We start from the raw sequence: 10,820 nt of genomic DNA, 5'->3' as shown, positions 1-10,820 counted from the left end.
ATATTTACGATATGGGAAGTAGATAATTTTGCAAATATCTTTTTCCTTTGCAATATTTAAAAAATGTACTCCATTTTTTGTATTTTGCACTCATGTCTTATTATTATTATTATTATTTTTTTACCAAAATACCGTCATTCCGGTTCTTTGAAGTTCTAAAATCGGTACCTTTTCTTTGTTGTCTTTTTGAGCAACATATGGGTTTGAAAGTCGAAGTTCTGAAGTGACATTTTTGAAAATTAAGTAAGTTCTGAAGTTGAAGTTTTGAACAACTTATTCACTCAAAAAATGTGCAAGCTAAGCATTTTTGAAGTTTTGACTGCCATTTTCAGAAAAGTTGATTTGGAACTTCCGGTATGTAGTTTAAAAAAAAAAAAAGAGTAAACACTTTGAATTGAGGGTATTTTGAATAAATTAAAAACTTAAAAAAAGGTACAAGCATGTAAAATATAAAAATGAGAGACTTTTTATGAAAAAAATTATTTTGAAAAATAAATTATATAAATTACAAATAAAAAGGTGAAAGTTACAAACTATTATAAGAAAATCTTTTTGGAACAATGATAATGTTATTATTAGAAATCTTTTTGGAATCGTGTGATGATGCTATTAATTCAATATTTTAGTGGAATTTTGTGACAAAAATGAAGGAAATGATAATTCTGCATTTTAGTGGAATTTTGTGACAAAAAAGAAAGAAATGATAGTTTATAGGTACATGTCGGTAAAATATTGGTAATGCATTTTCTATATTTCTTTTCGACGTAGCCAAACAATAACAATGTATTTATCAGATTGCATCTAAATCTAAATACTATCCAAACAGTAACAATCAATTTACAGGTAATGTATTACGCAGTAATGTATTACGTCAGTAATATAAGTCATTGGTAATATATTTTCAGGTATCCAAATTGCCCTTGAGAGAACTATGAAAAAAGAGGGTCGGATTTCTACCAGCTTTTATATTTTGCTGAGTTTAGTTCACTCGCCTAATCAGTTGAGAACTTGCAGAGTTTGTACAATATTTCGGCAAGCCGGTGAGTACCATAGTGCTCGCCATAGTTGAGGGGGTGGTTGTGCTGGGGGTTTTGGGCTTGGCAAAGTGCGAGAACAATGGACTCGCATGCTGAGTGGCCTCGGCCGAGTTTCGAGCTTGAGTGAACTCGACTGAGTTTTCCAACATTAATCGGGTATGAAAACTTTGTATATATTCGCTGTATAGAAATGTAGCTCATTAAACCAAGATGGATCAATACCTCATTTGCAAGGAGATTAGTTTGCACATCTTTGTGTGGGTGGCTGGGTGCGAGTCTTCTTACCTAATGAGTAAGGCTTTTACCTCTTTTGCAAGGAACTGGTGCCGCACTTTTGCAAGAGATTTTTTAGCTCTTTTGCAAGGAACCGGTGCCACACTTTTCGTAGTTGTCTCGCTCTCTTCTGGTGTACTTTCCTCCTTCTCTTTGGTTTAACTTCTAATTAGTTTGTCTTTTGTTTCCCATTTTCTACCCCTTTTTTAATTTTTACGCAGGCGTATGTATGCTCTATTTTGCCTTTGTTTGTCTTTATTTGCCTTTCAATTATTTTTCTTTTTTGTCTTTTTTTGGGGAATTAGATGGGTCTGGGGTGTTTGTTGAAATTTGCTGATACATTTAAATTTATTTTTTATATTTAAAAATAGTTTCATATATTTTGTATTTTACAATGAAATCCTATTTTTTAGAACAATAAGTATATCTTAATTTATCTCTTTTTATATATATTGGACGGTCCAATTTGATATTTCCAAAAATAAAATGACCAACCTTCCCATCTATGTGTTTAAATAATTTTTAAATTTTTTTATAGTTATGAGATGCTGAGAAGTATAAACATACTAAATTTGGACTTAACCCGATATATAGAAAAAAATATAAAATTAATAGGTCCCCCTTCCTTCGATGGGTTTCCCTATTAAAATTAATAATATGGGGGAAATCTCTTTCTTCACACATATTTCTTGAATGTGTAATTGTGGATTGAACAATCAATTAGTACCTTGGCTAATATGGTCCAAAAACAACATTAGGTTTAGTCAATAATTGATCAAAATCAATATTTGATTTGTCTTAGCTGCTTAAACCATTTTGTTTTGACCGGCTCCATCAACTAAACAAACTTGGGGATTTTTATTTTATTTTTTAAAATAGGAAGAAGTTTATATAGAGTTGAGGCTCTAAACAACCAAATTAGAGCCTACCTCCAAAATTTCAATAGAAGAGGTTGTTTTAATGCCCAAATATCCTCAAATTGATCATCTTGGCATAAAGATGCATGGACATGAGAAAAAAAATGGATTTTGAGTTTTGGAAATAGTGCATCTTATAACGCATTTTTGGACCGTCAATTTTTAAGATTTTCAAGTTTTCATAGATCTACTCGATGTACACTATTTTTTAAGCTTTAAATTTTAAATTAAAGAGAAAAATATATTATAAGACTATCACAAAAATTTTCAATATTGAAATATTATTTCTCGATACTATTTGAAGGTAGGTTGTAATTTGATTGTTTAGAGCCTCGGCTCTATATAAACCGCACCCTTTAAAATATTATTTTTGTTTTTAATTTATTTTTCAAAAATTCAATTGAATTAGTTTGACCAATTTTTCTATCAGTAAATAAAGTTGGGCAGATATTTTACTATATTTGTTGATATTTTAATTTTAATTTTATTTTTCTAAAATTCAATCCAACCAGTCTGAACAAATTTTCCATCAAGTTTAATTAGACTAAACCCCTCACCGTGGCTTATCCAATCCTAATAGTACTGCTTAAAATAAATTTTTTTTAGAGGTGTATAAGGGAACCAAACGAATTCAAAAGAGCCTATAAATCACTTTGTAACTAATATTTGACCGCGTTTTTAAACTCTAATAACGCTCCACATCCCCTGATCCACTCTTAATCTTTAAAGGGTGTGCTCTTGATCTTTAAAGGGTGTGGTTTTTATAAAGTTGGAACCTTAAACGATCCAATTAAGGTGAATCTCCAAATTTTATCATGTAATTTTGGTGTATTTTTTTTAGAATTATCTGAAAGTCTATTTTCATATTTAATTATAAAAATTTTAAATGAAAAAAAAAGTTAAAATCAAGTAGATCTATAAACATATAAAAATCTTGAAAATGGGCGGTTTAGATAATGTGGCGCAAGATGCACTATTTATGAGACTCAATATATCAAACATCTCGAAATGATGAATTAAAACCTTTTGCGATAGATTTTTGAAGTGTATCTTTAATTCTACATTTTTTAAGTTGTAACCCTATATAAACTTTTTCCATCTTTTTAGATGGATTGTTTGCTTCTTACTTCTCAGTTTTAAGCTCCATATATAATTTTTTTTTAGAAAGTGCTCATTGGAGATTATCTGGGAACTTTTCTATTCCCTTTAGGTGGATGCAGCACTAAGCGATGTGCCGTGGCGGCGAACTTTTCATCATTTTGTGCGCGAACTTATCCTTCAAAAAATTTATTACCTCATAAATTCTTTAAATTTTATATATACAAATAGGCTATAAAATTATTAAAAATTACCCTCCCCAAATCTCCGTGTTGGTGAACATTTGATGCAACCATAGCTTGTAGTATTTAAAAACCCGGATCGGTGGGTACAATAATATTTAACTACATATTTGTGTCGAATCGTTTGATTGGCAATCAGCATCAAGTCTAGACTGGTGTGGATCAGATCTAATAAAATATTAAATAATTTTAAAAAATATATATAAAAAAATAAATTCAAAAAAAATTAAATTAAATCCCATACGATCTTAAAACCAATTCCGTCCCACCTGTTTTCCAACTCAATCGAAGATTTCAAAACACTGCTTTGATATATATATATTAATATCCCAGTTTGATGTGATCAATGATTGCCAGTTTGTCTACTAAGGATAAATGGTGACCCTTGGCTTCTATGGTTTCACACACAATAATGAGGTTAGGGAGCTTTAAATGAACAGTAAAAGGAGGCAGCTATCGCAAGCAAACACCCGTTCCTTTCGCATTGCTATTGGTTTTGGCGGCCGTATGTTTGTCCTTGGAAATCAAACCTATTGCAAGTCAAACAACCGTTCATTATTATTGGTCGTTCGCCATATATTTGTTGTTCAAAATAAAAAAAGAAATGTGTGCAGGGGCATTGTTTCTCATTTTACGGCTCCCTATCTTTGATGCTTTGACATGTTTGGTTCCTAACGAGGTTTTCATATTTTGAAAAAACAGATCGGTGACTTAGATCGTTCATCCCAAAAATCGGATCGGATCGGGAGATCATTGATTCAGATTGGAGAATAGGCCGAATCAGTAAGATTCGACATTAAAAAAAAAAAAATTTAAAAAAATAAACTTTCTTAAAAATCCATTTTTTTTAGGTTTTAAAAAATTAATGATATTGTAATAGTTTTTTTATTATTTTATTGAAAGTACATGAGTACTTAGAACTTTTCTCATGTCTGAGTGTTTGTAATCAATTATATTTATTTTATAGTAAAAAATAAAATTTAAAATATAACTCATTGCAATAGAATGGATTTATTTTATAGTAAAAAGTAAAATTTAAAATACAAATCATTGCAATAGAATGGATGTCTTTGACTCAAATTTACAGTAAAAAAAGAAGACGTCTATAATAGTTTTGGACTTTTTGATTTAATTGAGAGAAAACAAGGGTATGATCCTCGCAAATAAATGAATCTAACATGTAATAGTTTATGTGGTCAAAATATAGAATTTAGAAACATAAATTTTCAATCATGTTTTAATAAAATTATAATAAATAAATAAATTCATACTTACAATGTGGAATAATTGATAAAACAACTAGAAAATAGATTTTGAAGTGGTATGAATTAGTGTTATTTTTTTTAAAAAAAAAATATTCGATAAGCTAGTACTATTTTTTTAAAAAAAAATGTTTAATAAAGTAGGATTAGTATTTTTTTTTACTTTTTTAATATCATATGAGCTAATATTTCTTTTTTTTAAAAAAAAATAATTCCCAATGAGCTAATATCCTAATATTAATCCCTTGAGCTAGGACACTATCAAAAGGAGTTTATTCACTAGTCACTAGTAGGTTATGGAAACCACGCCTCCACTTGTAGCTTATATAATGGGATATATAAGAGCCAGTTGTGATTACGTTGGAACACAATGGCAAAGAAAGATCCACTATGAGAAATTTTAAGGATGTGATTGAACTCGCATATCCAAATGAAGAACATCTTATTCAATAGAAGAGACAAAGAAGAATTGTCCCGTATCAAAAAAATGTGGGACTGAAAGGTGGGGAAATCAAGGGCCATGTGATTTTAAGGATGTGATTGAACTCTCATATCTAAAGGCAACTCAATATAGGCCACCACTATATTTATTTAATGAAAAAATTAAGAACTACAAATTTAAAAACTGAAAACCATAGGAACAAGTTGAAGTCTTATGTTCTTGCTGAGAGAACCCGTACAGACTGTTCTGAACCGGCCGGTTTTAGAGGGACTCAACTGGATATCAATATATTATGGGATTTGGAATGGCTAGGACGAATCCTGGTCTGGATTACCAAATTTTCAAATACTGGTTCTTAATATAATCTTTGTTGACCTTTTCCTATGGTAAATTGTGTTTTTAAAACCTGGAATCGGGTGTTGGGTCAGTGTATGAATTTGAATTGGCAATTCTGATCCACCAATTCTTTGGGTTCAAAAGAAAATAAAATATTGAAAAACAAAGAACAATATTGAAAAATTAAATTGTGAGGGAATTGCTTTGTTGACCTTGCTCGAATCGGTGGATCTCAATTCGATTCACCCAATTCTTTGAACTGGATGATTTTGTCCAAATGGGGCTGATTCTTGGTCCGTAAGGGATTGAACTTTTGTATGAATGCTTTCGATGAGATAGGAAATTATCAATGGTAGTGTTTTGAGACTCGGCCGAGTTTACTAGGGCTTTGTGGATCCACTTGGACTTAGCCAAGTGATTTAGGCCTTGCTATATTGGGTGAGGCCAAGTAGCCCCACGTTTTATGTAAAAGTTGGGGTACATAAAAAATCTCAAAAGATATAGAAATTGTTGTATAAAATGTTTATATGTAAATTGGATTTCTATTGTCAAAGATTAGTGAGTTTTTTTTTTTTTTTTGCCATAATCCCTATTCCTATATTTTTTTTGGATTTTTTTTTAAAATATCTTCAACCTAAATCCATTTTTAAAATGGAAAAAGTTTATAGAGAGTCGAGGCTCTAAACAATCAAATTAGAGCCCACATCAAAAATTTCACTTGAAACGGTTGTTTTGATGCCCAAATATCATCAAATTGATCATCTTAACGTTAAGATGTATGGACATGAGAAAAAGATAGACTTCAAGTTTTGGAAATAGCTCATCTTCTAATGCATTTTTGGACCGCCAATTTTTAAGATTTTCAAAATTTCATAGATATGCCCGATCTACACTATTTTTGAAGCTTTAAATTTTATAATTAAAGACGAAAATATATTTGAAGGCTATCACAAGATTTAAAATGTAGAATTAAAGGTGCATCTCAAAAATCCATCATAAAAGATTGTTTGATGTTGGAAAACTCTCTAATTGAACATCTCGACTGTTTACGCTCCGATCTGCGCCGATCTCTAGGATGAGATCTGCTCAAATTTTAACAAAAATTGAGTTAAATTTGAAAAAGGTAGAGAAAGTGGGGTCACTTGAATTATGGGTTTAGAAAAATCCCAGAACTATACAGATCCGGCCATTTTTTGAGTTCACTAGCAGTGCCAACTCCAAATCCATATTTTGACTAAAACAATGCTTTTAAATTTAATTAAACATGATAATAAATTAATTTTTTTAAAAATAAAACTGATAATTAAATGAAGAAAACAGACCAAAGTAAGCAAATAAATAAATACTTACATCTAGAGACCCGAAACCTGGAGTTCCGGGCTTGGATTAGGCCGTTCTTCTGATTTACGCCATCATCTCCTTTTTTGGATGCCTTTGCTTGTTAGAAATGGTAGTTCTAGGGTTTCTAAGGCACGGAGAAAAACTCATAGGTAGGGTCAACCTAGGCTTTTATGAGGGATTAAGGATTGGAGCAACATTTCTAATAGGGTCTACCTAGGACTTTTTTGAGGGATTGAAGGAGAATTTACTTAGTTTTCTAAAGGTTTTGAGATCTTCTATGTTGAATATGAATTATGGGATTTTGGGATCTTTTAAGTTTGAATATGAATTATGTGATTTTTGGGGATTTTTGTGTGATTTTTCCTAAAATTTTAAGAATTTTTGAGGGGTTTTTCCTATTTTTGGGCTATTGTCCCAATTTCGAGAATTTCTTCATCTCCCTTTTTGAGTTTTGGAGAGGGTATTTATAAGGATTCAATAGGTGATTTTTACAGATTTTTTTGGATTTATCTTGACCCTTTTGACTTTATCTAATTAAAAAAAACTCGTTTACTGGCATCTGGGCCTGACAAGTTGCGACGCGGCCCGGCATTTGGGTCTCACAGTGATCAAATTATCATTTTCTATATCGTTTTAAGCGTAGATCCGATTTGGGTGATTCTTGGACCGTTGGAAAGATCTCGGAGTCTACTTCAATTTGGGATAGGTTTGGACATGTTTAGTTAAAATATATTAAGTCTAAGTTGCTTATGATTTACTAAGATTTGTGTGGTCCTTTGGGACTTAGAACCGAGGTTTTTAGGAATTCCCTTAGCCAGAATTTTGAGAGGGGTGTCTATATCGACATTGAGATGTATGAATATGAAAAAAAAAATATTTTGAGTATGAAAAATAGTGTATCTTGCAATACATTATCTGGACCATCTATTTGCAAGATTCTCATTGACCTATTTGATTTGAACCATTTTTAGAGTTCAAAGTTTTATAATTAGAGATGAAAATATATTGTCATGCCATCCTAAGAATTTTTTATACCAAAATTATATTTATAATAAAATTTAGAAGTACACACTTAAGGTTGAAACCTTATTGAAACCACACTCTTTAATGAATATTTTTCGAATCCAAGAAATAATATATCTTGCAAGACATTATCTGGACCATCCATTTTCAAGATTCTCATGTGTTTATAGATCGATTTGATTTGAACCATTTTTAAAGTTTAAAGTTTTATAATTAGAGATGAAAATATATTCTCATGTCATCCTAAAAAAATTTTATATCAAAATTACATTTATGATAAAATTTAGAGGTGCACGTTTAAGGTTGGAACCTTATTGAAACAACACCATTTAATGAATATTTGTTATTTTTATTATATTGTTATTATTTTTAGTTAATTTTTAATTTTTATGCAGCTTTTTGCCCAGGCGAGTCCACATTGAACCAAGTGAGTAACTCAGCCTCGGGCCAGGGCCAAGTACATGCTGAGACGTGAGTTTCAAAACACTTACAAAGCTGAAAAATCTCGAGGCTTTGAAATTTGTTAAGAACATCATAGTTTTTTAATGGAACTGATATAAGTGCATATTTTATCTTTCTTTAAAAAAACTTTTCTAAAAAACTTCTTCCCCATAATTTTATATCTTCATTAATTTAATATCTTTGAATTTTGGATTAGGGATAAGCACATTAAAAGTGAAAGTAAATTAAGAATCTTGATTTAAAAATAACATTTATAACTTTTTTTTACCAATATATTCTCTTAAAAGAAATACAATATATTCTCCAACAAATAATCCATCAAAACAACTACATATATCAAATAATAATTAGAGTTAAGAGGAATAACCCAATAAAACTATTTTCTTCCTCTAAACACTGAGTATCATTATAAAGAGCAAGAGAGACACTCATGAAACTAGATATTTAGGCACCTAGGAATTCATGGTGAGCTTCAAATATCTAGATTTGCATAAGCATTTTGTCACTTTCTTTTTGACAATAAAAGTTCGATTAACCTTTGTAATTTTTTTTTTTTAAAAAAATTTCATTAGTGCATGCAACATAACTATTTGGATGGACTATTATTATACATTTTTCGGTTTTTGTATTGGGAAAGTATAGAATGAGACCATTTACATTTGATACAAGGTAGTCACATTAATCTTGACCATTGGATGTGAAATTGAGTGGTTACAATTATTTTATTGACCAAGCTCAAACTTCAAAAGAAATTTTTTCAAACTTCATGACACATCCAAGCTACCAAATTTCACATCAAATGGTTGTAAAGAATTGTAACCACCTTGTATCAAAGGTAAATAGTCTTATTGTATATAATCCCGTATTGTATTTTAGTTAACTATGATCCTATATTAAAGCTATGTTTTTTGGGATTGTATACAATGATACCATTTACCTTTGATATAGGAATGTCACAATTACTTACAACCATCCGATGTGAAATATAATAGCTTGGGTATGTAACAAAGTCAGAGAAAAATTCTTTTGAACCTTGAGCTTGGTCAATGAAATAAATGCAACCACCCAATTTCATATCCAATGGTCGAGATTAATTGTGATCATCTTGTATCAAAGGTTAATTGTCTCATTATATACTTTTTAATTTTATTTATTTTTGCTTCTAACAATAATCCCATATCTTGGATTCCGTTCTTGTTGTTCGCTAATATAGTTTTTGTGTTTAGTATTGTTATTATTATATGCTCCCAATAAATCTACGATATATTTTGTACCACGACAACAGGCGTATTCTTGTTGTATTTGTTGAAAGTTTACACAAAAAATTGTCGATATTAAGAAAAGACATAAAAAATATTTTGGTGAATCATTTCTTGACGGACCCACACATATTAGGTTTTCAAAAGATATAGCTTCCAGCCCCCAATCCAATATGACCTTATTTTATAACACATTTTTATACCAAACATTTTAAGAAATGACGCTAACTTATTTACTCACCCAACACCTTCCTCTCTCCACTGGCCCCAAATCCTTTTTCTCTCTCTGTTGCCACTCTCCCAACCTCTCTCTCCATTGCGCCCACAATCTGTCTCTCTCTCTCTCTCTCTCTATCCTTCTGAGAGCTCAAGCATTGAATCAACAAGACATAATCACCCCAAATGCCCATTTTCAATCATCTTATTCACCTCCCCAAATGATACAATTTTACAGAGCCCCTTAACGATGGTGGGCTGTTCAGAGACACTTTGCTGGTACCCATTTTCCCAAAAGCCCTGTGACCATAATGCTATAAGCTGAGGCATTAATCCCATTTCCCCACGATTCTCTCAAACAATTTTATTGCATCATTGAGTCTCCCTTCTCTCCAGTAACCAAAACTGAAGTTTCAGAATCAAAGGCTATGGATTACCCTTGCTAATTGGTTAATCTGATAAAGGCCATGGATTACTGGAATTGAAGTTGCATAATAAATAAACTGATATTTTTTAACAACAAGTCTAGAGAGCTATGTCCGCATTGGCTGCTGGATTAGAGAGAGAGAAAGATGGTTTGGGGAGAGAGGAGAGAGAGAGGGGGTATGGGGAAAGGTCAGAGAGAGATAATGGTTTGGGGCGAGAGGAGAGAGTGTTTGTGTGAAAGAGATTAAAAAGGAAAAGGTCAAAGAAAGGATAAAGAGAGAGAGTGAAAGAATCGTCATATTTTAATATGTTTGGGACGAGAATATATAGTCAAATGGGGGTGGGGGTTATTACATAAATTTTTTGAAAGCTAATGCCGATGCATAGGTCTATTAGGAAATAGTATACCAAATTAAGGTGTATGAGATATTTTTCTTAAAAATTATAATTCAATTGTTTTAATGTATTCGTAATTGATTTTTTTGA

Source organism: Amborella trichopoda, chromosome 9, assembly GCF_054954075.1.
Source record: "Amborella trichopoda isolate Santa Cruz 75 chromosome 9, AtrichopodaSantaCruz75HAP2 v2.0, whole genome shotgun sequence".
Taxonomy (NCBI): Eukaryota; Viridiplantae; Streptophyta; class Magnoliopsida; order Amborellales; family Amborellaceae; genus Amborella; species Amborella trichopoda.
Note: the sequence above shows the minus strand (reverse complement) of the source record.